Source organism: Dasypus novemcinctus, chromosome 8, assembly GCF_030445035.2.
Source record: "Dasypus novemcinctus isolate mDasNov1 chromosome 8, mDasNov1.1.hap2, whole genome shotgun sequence".
Lineage (NCBI taxonomy): Eukaryota > Metazoa > Chordata > Mammalia > Cingulata > Dasypodidae > Dasypus > Dasypus novemcinctus.
Window position 1 is genome coordinate 1819697 of NC_080680.1, and position 22244 is coordinate 1841940.

Genomic DNA, 22244 nt, shown 5'->3' on the forward strand with positions numbered 1-22244 from the left:
GAAATCACACTAAAAACAAAAATAATAGCTGGTAAACAACTTCAAATAGATATGGAAAAAGTTAGAAAAATTTTGTAAATTCCTAGGATTTTTAGCTCCATATGCTACTGAAAATACACAAGTATTGTGCTGGGTGTTTTGACACCTTATCTCTCAAAATTTCTTATATATTGATAAAATTATGGCATGGGAATAGATTGAAAGAAGACTTCTAATTCAATACTACTTGATTTCAGGAAAGGTCAATTGTTACAAGTGATAAGCCTATTTGTTAAGTGTCAAATAGGCCAGTTGTAATCCAATAGAGGTTGCAATTCTATCAAACTTGTAGCATGGTAAAACTGCTTTTCAATACTCCTATGGAAGTTACATTAGACTTATTCACCAATATGATGGCTAATGTGTTTGACAAATTAGGTCCTCTCTCAAGTTCCACTTCCCAGGCAATAGGGATCAGGCACTCCAATTTTATTGAATGCAACAGTAGTTTCTGTGGCCATTGGAATTCTTGAAGCACACCTTCATTTTAGGAGGATATTTCTTCAAATACAAATACAAAAATTGCTTGCTGTTGAAAGCTCCACCCCGCTTTTGCTTCATGAACTGTACTGCATCTTCATATTTCATTCCACCTTCGGTCAATGCTAGTGCAACAAGCATCGGAGTTCTCCCAAGACCCGCAGCACAATGAACAGCACTGCAGCAACCAGGTTCTTTATGAAACTTAATTTTTATAGGCTTAACCCATCTTCAACAATTTGGCTGGATGGTGGTGTACCATCATCAGAAGGCCAATCAAGAACATGGATGCCTTCTCTCTCCACAAGAGTTGTGCCATAAGTTGCTTTGCATATTCTTACTATTGTGGTAATTCCATACCTCTTCGGTTCCTCTAGAGGTTACATTGGTTGGATTGTGTGTAAAAAGAAATCTCATACTCTTGTATGGAATTCATTTGAACCATGTAAATTTAGTTTCAAAACACTCAGAGTTATGAAAGAATTAGAAAAAATGAATACAGAAATGATGTAGAGAAACTGAAGTCTGCTTCAATATACTCAGCTTGAAATTCTTCATACTTTGAATATGAAGCTGGGAGTAATGGGAAATGAACCTCCTAACAAGAAGCAGTGATTCTTTAATCCAGTAATACTGAGGTAATATAAAGAAGTACACTGAGGTTTACCCCATCCAGGTCAGAAGTCTTGTAAAATGCTCTGCAGATTTCAGTTCAACACTTCTGTGTCTTATGGAGGTTTCTTGGTGGAGGAGTAATCAGTTCCTACATTTGCTTGTGTGCTAGAAGTTGTGCTATGCCTGGCAGTCATCTCCACTGCCCTTCAGGACTCCATAATGTGTGACCAAGAACACCACAGAAGGGAGTATGTTCACTCATTGAAGATTGTGGCCCGATCGTGCAGCTGGTCCAGAGGCCGCAGCTGCATGGCAGTGAGAGGCTCAGAGGAGAGTGCGTCCTGAGCAATCCCAGGGAGCCAAGGAGCACCCAGGCTGGTGGCTGCCCTCTGCTAAGGGCAGTACCTCAAGGGGCAGACAGAGAGGGCTGCTGGTCAATCATTCCCTCCTTCAGGTAAAGTGGGCAGCAGGTCGCAGTGTCCCCTGGAGAGGTTGAGCAAAGGTGATTCCAGCACGGTCAGGCGTGGTTGCCCTCAAAGCATCTGTGCACTCTAAAGGACTGACAGAATGCAGGGGTTTCAAAAGATGTAGGACTTCCTCATAAAACACTGGAGTGTGGGGTCTTGGTAAACACGCCAGGCCTTCAGTTCAGCTAATATCTAAGTGACTACAGAAATCTGCTAGAGGAGTGTCCCCAAGTAGTAATTACAGTCCTTTATTACACCTCGCTCCATTAAAAAAGAAAGCTAAAATTGTATGTGCTAATTATTTCTTACAAAGCTCTCCTCACAGATTTCCCAGTTTAACAATGATGATAATGAAAACAACAATACTTATTCAAATTTTCTATTTCACTTATTTTGAATATAGGCCAAGGTTTGAGAAGAGAAGAACATAAAGTCTTATTTTTATTCTTCTGCATAATGTCAACTGTTGAGGGTTATATGTATATTGAGCAGAAAGAAAATGTGTGTGCATAATGCAACATGCTAAATGATGTGAGAGTCAAAACTCTTATGAAAGCAACTAAGGGTTCCATTCGGATCAGGTAAAATCAATTATAGGGACAGAAAAATATGAAATTTCAATATAGCTCTCTTGTTTAATAGCAATTGACTATTTTTCCATCAGTGGATTATAACACATAAATTATGGGAAAGAGGCTTAATCTTGAATTTCCTAAGAATTTTGAAGGAAAAGCTTGAAACCTTTCTGAAGAGGGCCCTGTAATTACTTCCACATTATGATTTAACCTCATGCCTTCTACGTTGGAGCTGTTGCTTACCCATAAAATGGCAGGCTTTTCAAATCCTATTAGGCTACTCTTTTCTTCAAGGAAAAGAAACCTATGTGGTAGGTAGAGTTACATACTCCAGAAAACCTGGTCTTAGTCTTAATCCTTTCCTGTGGGTGGGAACCCACTGTAAATAGAACATTTTGAAAGTGTTGTTTTCAGTTAAGTTGTGGCCAACCTCATCAGGATGTCTCTTAGTTCTATTACTGGAGGCCATACAGAGAAGGCTGTAGGAGAAAGCCGTGGGGAGGAGTGAAAGGCAGAAGTCACCTGGAACCTGGAAGAGAAAGGAAAGGACCTTGTCATGGGGCAGGAAAGCCAAGGAACCCCAAGGAGCACCAGCTGACCAGAATGCTACAAACCTCGGGAAGAAGCCAGCTTTCTAGCCTTGGCAATGGTAAGCCAATAAATTCCTGTTGTTAAGCCAACTCATTGTAGGCTATTTGTCTTAGTAGCAGGGAGAACAAGGCTCCTCCCTCCCATAGAAATGCCTTAATGTTATAGAAATCTTGGGAAACCCAAGTATTAAATCATCTTGGTCACAATTACCATCATCATAAATCATGTGTATTTGGTTGGTTATTAAGGTTCCCATCTTTTCATGTAAAAAATTAGTTGTAACACCAGCTGGAACCAATCCTTGCACCTGACACATAGTGCATGCCCAATACATACTTGCCAAATGTATGAATGAGTGAATAAATGCATATACCGGTATGGGCATATCTTAAAAATAACAGTGATGATATGTGACTGAGCTCAATTCTCCCTCCTGCAGCAATACTCGGATCCATCCAGGGATATCTATTTATGCTTTAAACTACTGGGGCACACTGTACCTGTTCTGCTTTTCTATAAATAGCATTATAGTGTATGGATATCATGAGTAATTTTTTAGCTCTGAGATGGCAATAACTATATCTAATACTCTATGGTTTCTCCCATTTCTTTCTACTGCTGTTGAGTGGTAAATAGTTATGGAAGAAAATATGCTGGCTTAGAAGAAAAAAAGTGTATACAAGTGAATTACGAGAAAGAAAAAATAAGTCAATGGGACACATGCTGGTAGGGATGGAAATCCTGAGTGGAGCTAGGTAATTCAGCTGTTGCTGAGATAAATTACATGACTGGGTCTCATTTCTGATTTCACAAAAACAAAAAAGTTCTGCCCTTCAGCATTGTCCTTTTCCTTATCATGATGATTTTCTAGAACATCCTCTTGACCTGTACATACTCTTTGGTTTCCCTGATTTATCATGATCTATTATTACCAAGTAACTGGGATAATTTTTTCTTCTCAACAATGCTTCCCAAAGAACAATTATTTGAGAGACAATGGCACCAATTACTTGGTTTCAAGAATGATTCAAATGATCAGTAATTTCTGAGAGCAAATTAGACATGACATTTTTCAAAGTAAGAATTTATGATTGAACTATATAACTTTTAATTTGATTTGTAAAATATATTATACAAGTTTTTGTTCTTTTGAAAGTAGATGGTCAGTTTAAATTTTCTGAAGCTCCTGCAGAGAGGCCATTTGCTTCTTTCATGAAGTCAGCCAATGACAATGTAACTTGCTATTGAAAATAGTGAAACAATTTGAAAACAATTTTCCATCTCTTTTGTAAAATTGGATTGATCCATTGTGGCTGGATAAAGCCTCCTCTTCACGTAGAAGGAAAGAATGAAATGATTGATTAGTCATGTCCGCTGTGAGCATAGGTGAAAGGAATGATGGTACACTTGTAAAGTACACAAGATATTAAATCTTTGCTACCAGTACATGCAAATGTGGTTGAAATCTGTTTTATCTCTGTAACCATCACTATTTATGAATTTAGAACCCCCTAACATTTATGGGAAGAGAAAGGACAGACATGAGTTCAAATCTTATCTTTTTCATACTATCTCTGGACAATGGAAAAGCAATCTAAATTCTCTTCAGGGTGCAGTTCAGTTGCATCGTGTGTAAAATGAAAATAGTGGCTCACAGCTAAGAGTGATGTCTTAAGGCTTCCATGGTGGAGCCTTACATTTGACCAAGACTAACAGCAGCAGCAACACAACAACAGGTCTCATGTGTTGAGTTACCATTATATGCCAGACAGTGTTTTTCCTTATGCCTAACCATGTGCTAGAAATAATCAAAAAGTATTAATTGTCTTAGAGCATTCTTCTAAAACATAACAGAGAGAAGGCATAGAGGAGCTACTTGAAAAAGAAAACTGTGGAAAAGTTTTAATCTATTATATGTAGAGAGGCCTTTATATTAAAAACAACAGAGATTCATTGAGAGCTTTTAAGTATGGTGATAACTGTAATCATATATTTTTTAGACAGTTTAAAGGGAATTCCGGTAAAAAATGGTTCAGTAAGTTAACACTTAGATGAGCCCCTTCTGCTCCAACTCTGATGGATAAAATACGTAAAGAAAAATGCAAAGAGACTAAACCCACAATTCCAAGGTCAAGAATGGGGAATTTTAGAAAGCTGTGAAGGACCCTGAGGGCATGGGGCCATTGTCCCTCAGGTCACCTCAAGATGGGTCGTAGGGGGAATATGGTCCACAAAAGATGGCGGTGAGTGTTAGAAATGAGGGCCCAGGGTGAACTATATGTCACACCTTTCACTAGTGACATGATAGATGTGAGAAGCAGAGATTCAAAAAGCAACACTCATGGTCAGGAACTGAACCAAGCCGATGCTGGTCTGTGGTGTGCCCAGCCCAGCTTCTCCAGTGGCAGGAACTCTGTACTGCTATTGAACTTCCTTCTGGACTTCTCCAGGTCTGGGCCTGAGGGCCTGGAAAGCATCAACCAACAAAAAACCATCATATACAAGCCCACACACACAAACACATGCACACATGCACAAATGGTTGAAAATCCCCTTACTCAAATGAGCCAACAAATGAAATTTATTATAAAGAAATATAATGTGAAGAAAAAAATTACAGCAGAATTAACACTAGACAATTAGCTGAGAACATATAAATTGATTTTGTAGAAGACTGAAATGTTAACCTATTGAACCTCAAGAATATAAAGGAATTATATCCATTAAAATAAAAATTATGAATATAAATCATCAGGTGTGAAAAATAACAAACATAAAAAGTACCATTTAGAAAGATGACATATTGAAAATCTGTAGTATTTTAAATAAAAACAGTAATAAAAATAAATTCAAAACTTGGCACAGTCAAAAAGATAACCTGGAAAATAGTAGTGAGAAATTTTTGAAGAATGAAACTAAGGGAGATAAAAAGATTAAAATATAAAAGTTGAGTTAAAAGATAAAGAAAATAATTTGAGAAATACCAATACATATGTAGGAACAATTATAGAAGAAGAAATTTGAGGGAGTGGTAACGAAGTGACATTTAAGTAGACAATTGCTAAATTTGTTCAAATTGAAGAAAAATGTGTCTTCAGGTCTATAGTAAACTCTGAATGCATTTGATAAAATTAAACTGTTATATCGAAAACTCTTTGAAAATTAGAAATATAAGACCATTTGCTTAACCTGATAAAATAAATTAAAAATAAAATGTAAAAATTCCATAGCAAGTATTTTGCTTAATTGTGACATATTAAAAAGTTGTTATGTCAAATTTGCAATGAAACAAGGATGACTACTATCCCCACTTCTAAGAACTATGCATATGATATTATATGCACAGAAAATTCAAAGAATCTACAGAAAACTTATTAGAATTAATAGGGTACTTTCACAAGATGTGAACTTACAATCACTATCCAAAAATCAATAGGAATTCTACATGCTAATGAGCTAAATTCTTTTTCTTCTTGTCAGAGGCTTTGGTAAGGACCACCTGATAATCATTTGAGACTGTCTCTATTCAGGACAAGATGATTTTTTGTTTGTAATTGTCTGATCCTAGTCACAATGACCTATAGTTCCAGGGGCTTGATATGTAATAAGTTTTGCTTCTTAAAGGAAGAGGGGACATTAATGCATTTAAGTAGGTTTTACTGGTGGTGTTTACTAATTTGTTCCTTTAAGACATCTGATTATGTGTAGTGAGGGGAATGATTAATTTTGTGTGTCTTTTGCTTGAAGATTTTTCTTTAAAATTTTTGTTTATTTGTCCCATTTTGCTATTTTAAAATTTTTTTAATGAGTTTTGATGAATGAGTGCAGTTGTGTAACCACCACCAAGCATGCCATTCAGTGGGCTTCATCATGTTCACAATATTGTGGTACCATTCTATTACCAAGCTTCCCCATGTCCCCAAAGAGAAACCCTATACCTGGGGAATTCACAACTCTCCATTGCCCCTGCCCCTGGCACCCTGAATTCTAATTTCTGCCTCTGTGAGCTTGCATATTTTAAAATGTTTCCTTTGTAGTTATTATAGAGCTTAAAATTAACATCCTAAATCTATAGCAATCTCATTTGCTTTGATACCAACTTAATTTCAATCATAGACACAATCTATACTTCTATACTCCTTTATCCCACCTTTATGTAGTTCTTGTCACAAATTACATGTTTATACATTATGAGTCCACAAACACTGCTTTTTCATTTTATTTTTTTTTAAGATTTATTTATTCCCGCCCCCCCACCCCGGTTGTTTGTGCTTGCTATCTGCTCTCTGTATCCATTTGCTCTGTGCACTGGGTCTGCTTGTCTTCTCTTCTTGTCATCACTTTAGGAGGTACTGGGAACCTATCCTGGGATCTCTGATGTGGGAGAGAGGCACTCAGCTCCCTGGGAAGAAGAGGTATGATATGGGGGCATTTTTGGGACTTGGAATTGTCCTGAATGATATTGCAGGGACAGATGCAGGGCATTATATATCCTGCCATAACCCACTGAATGGACTGGCAGAGAGTGTAAACTACAATGTAAACCATAATCCATACTGTGTAGCAGTGGTCCAAAATGTACTCATCAAATGCAGTGAATGCCACACTGATGAAAGAGGTTGTTGATGTGGGAGGAGTGGGGCATGTGGGGAGTGGAGTATATGAGAACCTCTTATATTGTTTAATGTAACTTTTTGTGTGATCTATTTATCTTAAAAAAAATAAAATAAAATATATGAGCTCCCTGGTTTGTTGGGTCTCTCATTGTCTCTCCTCTTTGTCTCTTTTGTTGTGCCAGCTGGCCATGTGGGCCAGCTCACCTTCACCAGGAGGCTCCAGGAAGCAAACCAAGGACCTCCTATATGGTAGATGGGAGCCCTATTGCTTGAGCCACATCTGCTTCCCTGCTTTTTAATTTTATGCATTTCAACTTTTAGATCCTATAGGAAGTAAAACATGGAATTACAAATCAAAATGACAATAGTACTGGCATTTATATTTATTCATGCCATTACCCTCACCATAGATCTGTACTTCTTCATGCAGTTTTTTTTTCCTTTCCTTTTCTTTTTTTCCCTGTGCAATTTTGATCTATTGTCTATTGTCTTTCAATCTGCAGGACTCTCTTTAGCATCTCTTGTAGGGCTGCTCTACTGGTGATGAACTTCTTCAGTTTTGCTGTATATAGAATTCTTGGTTGGCAGATTATTTCTTTCAGTTCTTTAAATATGTAATCCACTGTCTTCTTGCTTCCATGGTTTCTGATGAAAAATCAGCACTTAATCTTATTGGGGTTCCCTTGTATGTGACACATTTTTTCTCTCTAGTGACTTTCAGAAATCTCTTTATCTTTGGCATTAGACAGTTTTGATTATAATATGCTGTAGTGTGGTTTTATTTGGTTTGTTTCTGTTTGGGGTTCATTAAGTATCTTGGATGTGTATGCCCTGGTCTTTTGTTAAATTTGGAATGCTTTCAACCATTATTTTTTTGAATAGTCTCCCTGCCCATTTCTCTTTTTCTTTACCTTTTGGGACTCCCAAAATGCATATATTGGTATGCTTGATAGTGTCCCACAGTTTCCTCAAACTCTGTTCACTTGTCTTCATTCTTTCTTCTTTTTGCTCTTTGACTGAATTATTTCAATTGTCTAATTTTCACATTCCCTTATTCTGTCTTCCTCCAGCTCCAATCTGCTCTTGGCCCCTCTAGGGAATTGTAAATTTCTGTTCCTGTGGTCTTCAGCACTGTTTGGATCCTTTTCATAATTTCCATTTCTCTGTTGATATTACTTTTGTGCTCATCTATCATTTTCCTGACTTCTTTAGTTCTTTGACCATATTTTCCCTTGGGTCTTTGAGCTTATTTAGGACTGTTTTTTAAAATTCTGTGGTATGTCCTAGCTCTGTTTCTCCTCTTTAATCATTTCTAATGCTTTAATTTTTCCTTTGTTTGGACTTCCTGTTTTTTTTTTTTAATGTTTTCCAACATTTCATCACATCAAGAAAAATGCTACTTAAAAGCAGTAGGATCTTATGGTGTCCAGTTGCCCCCTCCCCTACTTCTCACTGGTTAGGTGCAGAGTCAGCCTGTGATTCCAGGGTGGGTCCGTGGTTCTGGTTCTGGAGGGAACAGAGTAACCCTTGTGGCAAAATTCAAAAACCTATAAATGTATGCCCAGCAAATATTTTAATGGAACAAAAATTGATTTTAGTGCTAATGGGTCATCATTAAAGTAACTTTTAAAAGATATACTAGAAGAAGAAAAAATAATTTCCGGAAGAATGAGCTGAGATGCAAGAAGTAATTCTGAAAAAAAAAAAAACAGTATAAATGTAGGGAAATTGAAATAAAAATTAGATGTCTAAAAAATGAGCTATTTAGTTTTAAAAAAGGCAGAACAAAATTTTGAGCACTTATAAATATGTAAAAGGAAGGGGTCATTTTATTTATGACACTGTAAGGATTATGTTCAGGATTTTGCATTATTTAAATGCAAGTAGAGAAATATTGATACAGTTTAGATTTCAAGTATGAATGCTGACCTCCTTTGGTAGTCAATGAAATAATAAAACTAGAGTGCTATTTTAGTTTGCTAAAAACTGCTAGGAGCAATATACCAGAAATGAGTTGGCTTTTGTAATGGGAATTTATTATGTTAAAAGCTTACAGTTCTGAAGCCATGAAATTGTCCAGATCAAGACATCAGCAGAGATGCTTTCTCACCAAGTTGCAGATGTGGACAATCAGACACATAGTAACATCATCTAAAGATGCGTTCTCTTTGAGCTGCAGCTGTGGACAGTAAGCTATGTGGTGGTGTCTGCTCATCTCTCCCCTCTCCTCATTGCTTTTGGCTTTGGGCTGCTCTGTCTGTGGCTTTTCTGTCTCCTGGGTTCACTGATTTCAACTTCTGGAGGTTTCTCTCTGTCTCTGAAGCCCTTTTCTCTGTCTGCAGTTTTTTATTCCTCCATTTACAAAGGACACCAGTAAGACAATTAAGACCCAGCCTGGGGTCAGCTAACAAGGAGGTGAAGAAGGACAACTACCACACCAAAGAACTGAGAGAGTCTACAACGGCAAGCAGGAGAGTCCCATCCATCAGCCATGTGGGATTGAAGCCCCCTCTCATTTGAGAGGTGGAGTGGGCATCACCATCCCAGAGTCCTCAGGATTGGGGAATAAAATATGGACTAGAGTGGACTCACTGATATTCTACTGTAGAATTATTGTGACTCTAGCAATGGAAGAAATTATATCATTGATGTGGTACAGTGGCTTTTGGAGTTGCTGAAGGCAGAGAGAGGGAAAAAGAGGTGTGATATGGGGGCATTTTCAGGATGTGGAGTTGTCCTGAATGACATTGCAGGGACTGATGCAGGCCATTCTATATCCTGCCATAACCTACAGAATGGAGTGGGAGACAGTGTGAACTACAATATAAACTATAATCCATGCAGTGTAGCAGCTCCAATATTATTCACCAAATGCAGTGAATGTACCACACTAATGAAAGAAGTTGTTGATGTGGGAAAATTGGGGGGTGGGAGAGAGGGGCATATGGGAATCTCCTATATATTTTTAATGAAACATTTTGTGTCATCTATGTATCTTTTAAAAATAAATAAAGCATATATTTAAAAAAAGAATTCACAATAAATGAAATCAGTAAATAAATAAAAAAGACCCAACCTGGGTCATGCCCTACTGAAGTGATCCAATCAAAAGGAAGCTCCCTTCACTGAATCTAATCAAAAGATCCCAACTCTAATAGGTTTACCTGCACAGGCATTGATTAGTTTTAAGAACAGCATTTTCTGGGGTCCACAAAAGCTTCAAACTGCTACAAGTGCATAAATATGAAAGAATATAGGAGAAACTGCAGTTAAATCAGTTAAATCAAAAGAACATAGAAAAGAAAACAATATAGGAAAAGCATAAATAAGGCAAAACAAAAAAAAATATGCTCAAGGAATGCCAGTTGATGCTTGTAGCTAATTCTTGGGACATCTCAGCTGCCAGGGGCTTTATACTCACAGCAAGATCCTGAAACCCCAGGCACTGCCAAGTGACATCTTCTCTCCACCCTGACCACAGTAGCCCTAAAATATAAGGCAACTGAAATATTCCAGCAAGAGCCTTGGGTATGGGGGTTTCAGTTAATTTCTGGTAAAGGAACAACCAGGTAGTGCATGGTCCATATTCCCTCAGCCAGCAGCCCAGGCAACTAGCTAGGTTCTTCTGGGTGCAATTAGACCAGGCACACTCTGTACCTGTAGTGATGTGAATAGGCATTCACTGAGGATGGTTTCCTTTAGGAAAGTCCCTCTTTATATCACGACTTCATGACTGGTTTCTACCTGGACTAGAACCTTGTCTGACATTATTATTATCATCACTATCATCATTGCTCTCTCTTTTTGATTTCTATTTGTATCCATTTGCCTGTTAATATCACTTCCTCTGATATCTTTTATCTTTGAACTCCCTCACCTTACATTGTTTTTAGACAGTTTTATTAAGGTAGAGTTGAGTTTTGCTTTGTGATCTCCTCTGAGAGATTTCTTGCAATAGTTGATAAATTTATCCCATTTCCACTATCTAACATGACAGATATATTTTGTTTTATTTTTGTGATCTGTTTAAAGTCTCCCTTTGTGTTCTACATGTGGACACAAAGTTTTGTCTTCTTTGTTTCTGTAATTCTTTCTAGTAATTTTTAAATTTTCTACAATATATTTTTAATTATTCTGGAGGCGGCTTTCATAATGTCTATGTAGGTGTTAAGAATAAATAGTGTATATGTACCTAAAATGCTATTTCCTGATTTCTTTCCTGTAGAGAAAATGCTGTTCACTAACACGGTCTTTGAATGGGGAATACAGAAACAGACTGCGACCCTGAGAATATTCTCTTTGAAGTAAACAGGCCTCTTCAGGAGCGCAGATGACAGAAGGCTGACTTTCAGCAGGTCTCCTCTACACCGGAACAGTTAATGTTTATGTTGACCTTTTGAAACATAAGTCATTTGATTTTCCTGATGATTTTGATTTTTACACCATAGACTTGAAATTAGACAAATTTCCTTTAATTTTTAAATTCTACAGCATATACTTAAAATTAGACAAATTATCTTTGATTTTTTAATTATTAGAGGCTTTTAAAGTGCTTAATAAAGACCATCTAACAAAAGGAAAACAATTGACATAAACAAAAAGAGTTTATTCTATTTCTCTAGTGAGCATTTCTCTCTGAATCTAAGTTAGAAAATTGAAAATGTCTTTTTTTTTTTTAATTTTTTTATTTTTTATTGACTTTGTAATAATATTACATTAAAAATATATATGTGAGGTCCCATTCAACCCCACCCCCCCACCCCCCCTCTCCCCCCCCCCAACAACACTCGTTCCCATCATCATGACACATCCATTGGATTTGGTAAGTACATCTTTGGGCACCTCTGCACCTCATATACATTGGTTCACATCATGGCCCATACTCTCCTCTATTCCATCATGTAGGCCCTGTGAGGATTTACAATGTCCAGTGATTACCTCTGAAGCACCATCCAGGGCAGCTCCATGTCCCGAGAAAATGTCTTTTTTTTTAATTTAATTTTTTTTTATTTTTTTATTGACTTTGTAATAATATTACATTAAAAATATATATGTGAGTCCCATTCAACCCCACTCCCCCCCCCTCCCCCCCCCAACAACACTCGTTCCCATCATCATGACACATCCATTGGATTTGGTAAGTACATCTTTGGGCACCTCTGCACCTCATAGACAATGGTTCACATCATGGCCCATACTCTCCTCCATTCCATCCAGTGGGCCCTGTGAGGATTTACAATGTCCGGTGATTGCCCCTGAAGCACCATCCAGGGCAGCTCCATGTCCCAAAGACGCCTTCACCTCTCATCTCTTCCTGCCTTTCCCCATACCCATCGTCCACCATGTCCTCTTTTCCCAATCCAATGCCACCTCTTCTATGTGGACATTGGATTGGTTGTGTCCATTGCACCTCTATGTCAAGAGGAGGCTCAGATTCCACATGGATGCTGGATGCCATTCTCCCATTTTCAGTTGTAATCACTCTAGGCTCCATGGTGTGGTGGTTGTCCTTCTTCAACTCCATCTTAGCTGAGTGTGGTAAGTCCAATAGATCAGATTGTAGGTGCTGGAGTCTGTTGAGGCTCAGGACCTGGCTATCACATTGTCAGTCCAGAGATTCAAATCCCCTAAATATATCTTAAACCCCAACATTAACTGCACCTCCAGCACATTAGCATGAAAGTCTTATGAAGGGAGATCCCATCTGAGTCCAGATTCATCACACATAAACACCATTTCCAAAGAGGGGCCATCTGCCCTGGTAGTTAACCCCATCGGCCATGACCATAACTCCCATGGGTCTCTTTAGCCCTCAAAGGAACCAATATCTGGGGGTTGTATCTGCTTTATCTGTCTCTCTGACTCTGCTCAGTTGTGCATGAGGGCAATCCTTCTGCCAGCCTCCAGACTCTTTTTTAGAAACTCATAGCCATATAAACTCATTTCTCCTTTCCATTTCCCCCTTACTTTAGGTCAAACAGCATTTTAAAGTCATGGTATTTTATGTAGACATGGATATTCTGCTGATCCACATTGAACCTTCCGTATAAGGTCATTTTCCAGTTGCATCATCAGTTGGTAGTTGATAGTGGTCCCTCGTTGCCAGGGAGGCTCATCCCCGGGTGTCATGTCCAAAATGTCTTTTTGGTTTTAAAAGCCACCAGGGGGCCATTTAATGCACTGGCAATTATGCATGAAATATCATAAATGTGAATGTACCAGAGAGCACAACTACATTAAAATAACATAATAAGCAGCTTTGGAAAGAAGGTGGGTGAGGGTATTAAAATGATAACCTGTTGAAGATGTTTAACTCTTGACCATGAGAAATGGAAATTAATATGCAAATGTCTGATGTAGGTTGACATAACTTTTATTACATGCATTTGGTAATAATTTAGTATCACCAAAGTACATATTTTCAGAACAAGGTCTTTATTATTGTATGAAAAACAGTGATCAAAAGGGAAAACATATTTAGGTGAAAAAGAGCCATTTAATATATCCAATTGGACATACACCAAACTTAGAGAAATTCCCTGAATTTTGAAAGATAGTATTATTTCTAAGACTTGTGAGGAAGCACTTCTTTTTCTTACTTTCAATTATGCTAATCACATTCCACAGTGAGTATTATGATATAGGTGCTTAGAGTGCATATTTTTCTTTGACACAGAAAAAATATGTTTGGTGTACTTTGAAATTTAATTGAGACAACAAACCTACAAGATAATGATGTGCTTTCCTGTAGCTATTTAGCTCTTGGGGACAATGTTATATTGTAAATGCATTCATTGTTAATGATTGGCTATGGAGGAAAATTGTGGCTTATGGTGTGAATTGAAGATGAGATGCTTGCTTTGGGCCTTTGGATCAGAGGACCCTTAAAACAATTCCTGCATTTATTCACAATTCTCCAGTTCAGCACAAGGACCCTTTCATTTGTCCATGAGCTTCTCTGCCCCTCTGAGTCTGGTTTCCAGTCGGTATGAGACCCAGTGCATTGTGCCATGAGCACTAAGATAAATACAGCTGAATTTTTGTCCTCAAGAAAATTGTAGGAGAGGTAAAACTTGTACAAAATAACTGTAACAGTAGTGGGATGTACTCCTAGCTAAAATTAGATATGACTGTGATGCCTAATGCCTCCCTGCCAATGACACCCACATCATGGTCCTCAGAACCTGTGACTATGTTACCATACATGGTGTATTCATTTCCTTTGGCCGCTCAAGAGAATACCATGCAATAGGCCAGTTTAAACAACAGGAATTTATTAGCTCACAGTTACAAGGCTAAAAGAAAGTCTAAATCAGGACGTCATCAAGGCAATTCTTTTTTCCAGTCTTTCTGGTGCTGGTTGCCAGTGACCTTTGGTCCTTGGTTCTTCTGTCACATAGCAATGCACATGGCGGCTGCTTCTGGCCATCCTGTTCTCTTCCAGGCTCCAGTATACTTCAGCTTCTGGCTGTTCCTTTGTGGCTTTTTCTTTCTGCCCAAATTTTATTCTGCTTATGAAGGACCCCAGTAATAGGATTAAGACCCATCCTGATTGAGGTGGGCCACACTTTAACTGAAGTAGCCTCACCCAAAAGGTCCTTAAGAACATGGAGCACATCCAGCTTCAAACCACCACACAGAGTGTAGCAGTTTGATATGGTTATGAATTCCAAAATTAGATATTGGATTATGTTTGTAATCTGGTCTATTACTAGGCATGATTGAGTTATGACTAGGGGCTTTAAGTGGGCCACATCATTAGATGTTGAGTCTCCACCCATTGGTGTGTGGGGATTCACAGATAAAAGGTAAGGCAAAGGACAGAGATGGAGCTTTTGATGCAAGGGCTTTAATGTTGGAGTTTGATGCTGAAGACCCGGGAAGTAAGCTCACAGAGGAAAGAGAAGCCAGCCCCAGGAAGAAAGGAACCTTGAACCTAAAGAAAAGCAAGCACCAGGATCCCAGGAAGCCTGAACCCTCGCAGACATCGGCAGCCATCTTGCTCCAAATAGACTTTGGTGAGGGGAGGAACATGCTTTATGGGCTGATATCTGTAAGCTCCTACCCCAAAAAAATACCCTTTATAAAACCAACCAATTTCTGGTATTTTGCATCAGCACCCCTTTGGCTGACTAATACACAAGGCAAAGGGACTTTGCAGATGTGATTAAGGGTTTTAAGGTGGGTGGGCACAATGTAATCACAAGGATCTTGAGAAGTGAAAGAAAGAGGAAGGAAGGCCAGTGTCAGAGGGATTGGAAGATGAGATGCTGTACTGCTGGCTTCAGAGATGGAGGAAGGGGCCACAAGGCGAGGAATGTGGGCAGCCTCCAAAGCTGGAGAACTAAGGACACAGATTCTTCTCTAGAGTCCCCAGAGAGAAGTCAGACATGCTAACTTCTTGATTTTAGCCCAAGAAGACCTATTGTGGACTCCTGACTGCCAGAACTGTAAGAAAATAAATGTGTGTTGTCTTAAGCCACTGTGTATGACAATTTGCTACAGCAGCAGGAGGAAATGAATATACCAAGGAAGTGCAAAGAAGGAATCATATTTTCACCTGGAGCTGAAAGTTTATCAGAAGAAGCAGCATTTTTTGTGAGCTTGGATAGATATGATTTTAATAGATGGAGAAAGGGAATTCAAAAAAGAAAGAAAGCTGTGAACTATGGGCAAGGGGAGAGAAGGTCATAAACCAGTGGGCACAAGTGGGCAGTCAAGAAGCATGTTAGGAGGTTGATGGCAGGTGGAGTGTGGAAATAGGAGGAGAATGAGAAGAGGCTGGACAGGGAAGGCTGGACTCTGGATATTGTGGAGCTTGGGAAGATTTTTGAGTTGAAGAGTAACAAGATAGAGCCGTCTGCCCACAATGTTTAGGAAGGTTTGAGCAGCAAGTGATTAGAAATGGAAGGACTTGTCATGAGAAGAATGATGAGAGACATGGTGCTGGGATTTGAATGGAGGGGTAGCTGTTAAGCAGGAGGCCTAATAATGTTTAATGAGTTTCTTTGTCCATTAAACAGAAATATTTATTAAGTATTTGCAAATGCAAGGCACTGAGCAAAAGCTGACATATTAGGGTCTGGTGGGGAGACAGATGCTGATCAAAGCTCCTTGACTATCCATGTAAAATCACAGCAGTATGAGATGCTAGAAAGATGGGCACAACAGTGGCATGGACTGATTGAAGTGTAGCTGAGGTTCAACCAAATGGAAGATAAAAAGGAAAGATGTTCTGGTACATTCTACAGCAGGGATGAACCTTGAGAGCATTATGCTACATGATCAAGACTTCATATCATATGATTCCACTTATATGTAATATCTAGAATAAACAAATTCATAGAGACAGAATGTAGGTTAGAGGTTACCAGAGGGTAAAGGATTTCTATTTGGAGTGATGAAAATTTTAAATCATGAAAGTTGGTGATGGTAGCACAACACTGTAAAAGGAATTCAGAGTACTGCATTATATATTTAAAAATGGTTAAAATGGCAAGACAAAACAACAAAAAGAAAAAGCATACAAACCAAATGAAACCAAGCCACAACTGTAGATCAAGTCCAAGATCCTGCCACTTTAAAGAGTTTGGATTTATCCCGATTTGATGTTTTCATGAAGAACCTTTAAATGTTCCTATCCCTTCTTTCTAGAGATAGGGAGCCCCAGGATGCGACTATGACAGCAGCAGGTAACCCACAATGAGAGGGTGGACATGGACCCATGTTGGGTGGGCATGAAGCCCTGGCTTTTCTTAAGTCAAACCCTTCCTTAATGAAGCTCCTGTGAAATGTCAGCATTTCCTCCAGAAGGATTTAGAAGCTACTAGGATATAAACCCCATTGCCTCCTGATTCTACTACTCATAGCAACTAGCTTACTTGGGTTCATTTTTCCTGGGCTGACATTAAGTCAAATTGACTAACTGCACTTAAGATAGAGAAAAACAAGAAAATGGCAGTGAGACATCAAGAAAAATATCCTTTAAAAATGTTTTCATGGTTTTTATGAAGCTGTTATTGAGAATGTTGTCTGTTTATGCTAGTCATTTTCCACTTTGTTAGGTTCCATGTAAACCTTTCCTTTAAAATTTAATGCGAAGAAAAATCTTCATTCTTTTTCTATGTGCACTTTAAAGAAGCTGAGGGTGAAATTTTAGGCTAAAACATAATTAAAATTTGAAGCATACTTTCCTCCATATTAAAGGACTTAAACTTCTGCTTTAATTGGATGCATGTCCCATTCTCCGTGTTAACTGAACATTTTCCTTGACTGGAAATTTCCATTGCTTTAGCATCTTAGTCAGTGGGTGTTTATGTCCTGCTCTGGTCTGACTCCCAGATAAACTAAATAGCCTCTACTTCTATATACGGATCGTGCCAGGGCACAAAAGAGCTTACGGGTAAGGCATTCATTAAGGACAGGACTTCAATCACATTCTTTCAGTTCACATTCACTGTTAAAGAAATAAATATCTTCTGGAAATAATCAATTACGAAGCAAGATTTTTTGGAGATCACCACAACTGAAAATGAGCTGGTAAACCTCTCTGTTGGTGTGAGTGACTTCAGTGCCCATTGCTAACAAGGAGGGGTTCAGAACTGAAATAAGTGCCTTCCAACCTTCTGAGTTAAGCACTTCACGGAAAATAATATTTTGTGGTGAATCCTCTAAAAAATAATAACACTTCTGGAGAAACTGTTGTTAGTGTGAATGAGCAAGATTTATGAGGATTCCAGATTTACCCATCCACAAACGTGGAAAAAGGATATAACGTGCCAGCAAAATGAATGAGCAGTGGCGCCGGCATATCATCGGGGCATTTATAGAAGCATGAGCAGAAACCAGCTTCCCAAAAGCCACACTTACAAGATAAAAAACACAAAACATTGTATCTTTAATTCTCCCTGGAGTAGGGGGCTACACTTGGGAATGGTAGAGAGCAAAGTAACCTAACTCCAGTGACTGTACCTGCACGTTGGGGTTTCAGCAGTGCTCAGCTGTTTGTCAGTTTCTTTATTAATCTAGTCCCTGGGCCTCAGGACGCTCATTTATAAAAAGTGGGTGTCAGATGAGATATTGCTAAAGTACCTTCAAATCTCTGCGCCTCTCTCCTCATATATCCTCACCTAATTCAGCCCCTACCTTTGAGGAATCCAGCACACAGTGTCCCCTCCAGCTGCTGCTGACATGGCTCAGGAGAGTCGTGCTCACTGGAATCAAAGCGTCCCTCTTTATGAACCGCAGCCACCGCTCTGCACCTGAGGTTTTGGGCAAGGTTGGTCTCTCTTCCATATGACAGCATCCGCCCCATGCTCAGGTCTCACAGCTCCAGGTGGTCATATCTATTATTTCCCTTCTTCTAGAGCTGCACATGGTCATCAATGTCCTTCTGAAAATGTGGAGTTTATGCTGATAATGGGGCTCCTGAAATAGTGCAGTTATTTTTCAGTCTATTGAGCCTATTACCATATTCCTTCATGCTTTTTACACTATTTTCTATAATCAGTTGGAGTCTTAAAATTGAAGGGTACATTTACTCTATGGCTTCTCTCCCCACCTTCACCCTGTAATAAAATTGATTGAGTGTCTTAAAATTGATACCTTCTTCACTATATTTAAGTGTGGGAAACACTTAAAGCATAACTCTAATGCATGATTAGTTCCAAGTAAATTGCATCTGTTTTACAGGGCCTTCCAACAAGGAATAAATTGGAGACCAAGTGTGATGATCATCCAGGGTCTAGCCCAGAACATCTTTCCATGGGTAAGGAATAAGAAAGATGTTTGAACAACCAAGAGTTGGAATCCACCTGTGGCCAGGTGGAGTCAGGATCAGGAGCTCCTTGCTTTGGAGTTTCAGAATGAGAACCTGAGTGGAATACTGGCTTGCCACATGAAGTGGTTCCTTCTTGGAGTTACAGGTTCCAGAGACACACTGAAGACACCCCCCAGCCTGGAATGAGTAGGCACCGACCCCAGAAGTGACCAATGGAGTTGACTGCCCCCATCAACCAGCAACTGCGTGTTGTGTTGGGAGATCTGGAAGAACTGAACTTTCATCAGGAAGTAACCTAACCTGTGGAACTCTGGACAATGTAATTTTCCTGTTTGCTTAGTACATACTTCTTTGTGGATTGCTGCTAAACCTCTTTGAGCCAGAGTAACATTTTTCCCCCAATTCCTACACCCTATTATTCTCTGGGGAGGGCTTGCTTCCTCTTTTCCCGATGGTCACCCACATCTCACAAATCACCCAGGTCTTTCCCTCTACCCCTCTCTCCAAATGAGTGGATGAGGTTCCAGCTGCTCTAAATTCTCACCACAACTTGTTCTCTTCCTTTATAATCATCAACCCCGTTGGCCACTTTGCACTTGAGTAGCTTGATTACTCTCTCTCTGCTTCCCTCATTAGACTCTCAGCCCTTGGATGGGAGAAAGTAAATCTATTTTGCCAATCCTTGTGTTTCCAGGGTTTAACACACTGCCTAGTACATCGTAAACATATAATAAATATTGAACAAATATTTATTTACAATAAATATTGAGCAGTCAAGGTGGCCAAAGCTCTCCAGAATCCCCCAAATCCTCACCAGAGTTTAGGAAGCATTTAGTTTTGAGGCTTCTTCTGACTGTAAAGTTTTGTGATTCAAAGGCTGCAAACTAATGCTAGAAGATTTAATGCATGGTGTTAAATATTATTTTGTTTATCTTAACTTGCTTTCTTTTTACCACAAAGAGAATAACGACAAAACCATGATTGCAAATAGAATTGTCATATATACTTATTTTTCCTCATAAATTCATAAATGGGATACACCAAGGATAGTTGAAACAGTGAGAGTGTAGAAGAGGCATTTTGAAATGTAATAAGATTCATAAAACAAGTTCTGCTCTGTCCAAGATCACCTAGAAGTAGAATGGATTGGCATTGCAGTCGCACACTGTCCTAGGCTTTATTACGACCACCCCAGTGAAGACTTTCACTGTAATGAGTAAAGATTTATCGCTATTTTAATTATCCAATCACATTGTTTCTTGGACATAAAAAGTACCTCCCCATAAATTCAAAAGCAACATTTTGATGTCTTTTTTGGTTACAGTTTTATGTTTTTTATTTTTATTTTTATTCTGGCAACATGTATACAACCTAAAATTTCCCCTTTTTAACCACTTTCAATTATGCAAGTGGTGTTAATTTCATTAACAATAAAGTGCTTCTATCACCACCATCCATTTACAAACCTTTTGCATCATCCCGAATAGAAACTCTGTAGTGATTAAGCATTAACTCCTCATTCCCAGCCCCAGCCCAGCCCCTGATAGGCTCTATTCTAGTTTCTTTTTTCCTTTTTTAAAAAATTTAGCTTGGATATTGCAAAAGTGTCCAAAGACGTGGAACAGCATTTCTGTCAGTACCCGGTTCACATGGGTGGTCAGGATGAATAGTTTGATGACATGAGACTAGTGAGTTCTCACAAGTTGTCCTCCATAGAATCTTCTGGGTGACCTAGTGTAATGCATCACAGATCTGCGGCAGGTTGTTCAGTGTCTGCCTTTATTCTTCAGTGAGGTCCCCACCTCACCATGCACACACACCCAGGAACTGTCAAAGGGGAGGCTGGGAGCCTCCGTATTATAGACACTTAATAAAGGTTGGTGGATGATTGGGAGAGGATAGGCATTTATTGAGATTCGCCTTGCTTTCTTTGAAATAAGGCCCAATGTGGTGTTGAGAAAAAAATACCTCTCAAGTTATTATTATTAGGATTTTTTGTTACTCCACAGTTTAAGTTTCTCCTAGCATCTAATAGCAAGCAGCCCAGAGGAGTCGTTCCTGCATTCCTGTACCAGTGTGTTCCCCCCGCTGCAGTACGCCCACATATACATTGACACTGCAGAGGGTACCTGTATGCCGTTGATATCGTTAGCCTGTCGTGACGTACGTCCTATCCAAATGCACATGAGAAGATGAGAGTACTAGGACTAAGCGCACCTTTGTCCAGGTAACTTTACCTTTGCTAGTGGAAGTTCTTGCCCAGGAATAGCAGACTCCAAACCAATTCCCAATTTGTGGGGGAAATTTTTGCAAAGGAACATATCTGGGGAAATAGCTTTCCTATGAGGGCAACAGCTTTCACATAGCAAACAGCTGGCTTATTAGATAAGAGTTTGCTTATCAAGGCTTGCTTCCAGACCTGCACCTTGCTGTTTCCACTGATTTTTGCACTTTAAACTTCACCCAGCCTCAATGAGTTCCCTGTCTCAAAACCCCCACTGTAGACTACTCACATTCAGACACAAAAACCCATAACTTCCTTCCTCTAATTTTCCCCTTCTGCGATACTTCTAACGCTGTCAAAGTGGTGATCTTCTTTACTTCAGTAAACCTAAGAAATATGGCTTTGCTTGATCCACAGGTTTTTTTTGGTGGTCTATGTTGGGAGCAACAGTTTACAAATTGCATAGAAAGTTACAATTTGCTTCAGCGAAGGTTTTAACTATGGAAGGGGTTCTCGGAAGGGTAATTTATATAAATTTCAACAAATACCCAAGCCAATATAACATTCCAAGGTTGGGCCTCTGTGGCAGTAATCAGGAAACCGGACATGTTAGTTGCATAAGCCTCCACCAAATTGAAACAACTAAATCATGCCACTGCATGCAAAGATAAATCAAACAAGGAGGGAAGAGATGGATTGGAAAGGAGCAAGGGGATATGAGATGAGGTTGCAACACCCTTTTCCACATGAAGAGACAGCCAAGGGATATTCTCTCTTCTTCTTCACTTTGGCTTTGCTTTCCAGTTTCAATCCCATCATTGGAGGAATGAGAAGAAAACTGCAGGGTTAAACTTATAG

General features: G+C 39.0%; 1 pseudogene; it reads right to left on the reverse strand.

Moving 5' to 3' along the window:
- Positions 1–468: 468 nt before the first annotated feature.
- LOC101418471 (protein tyrosine phosphatase type IVA 1 pseudogene) lies at positions 469–936 on the reverse strand (annotated as a pseudogene).
- Between the last annotated feature and the right edge of the window lie 21308 nt (positions 937–22244).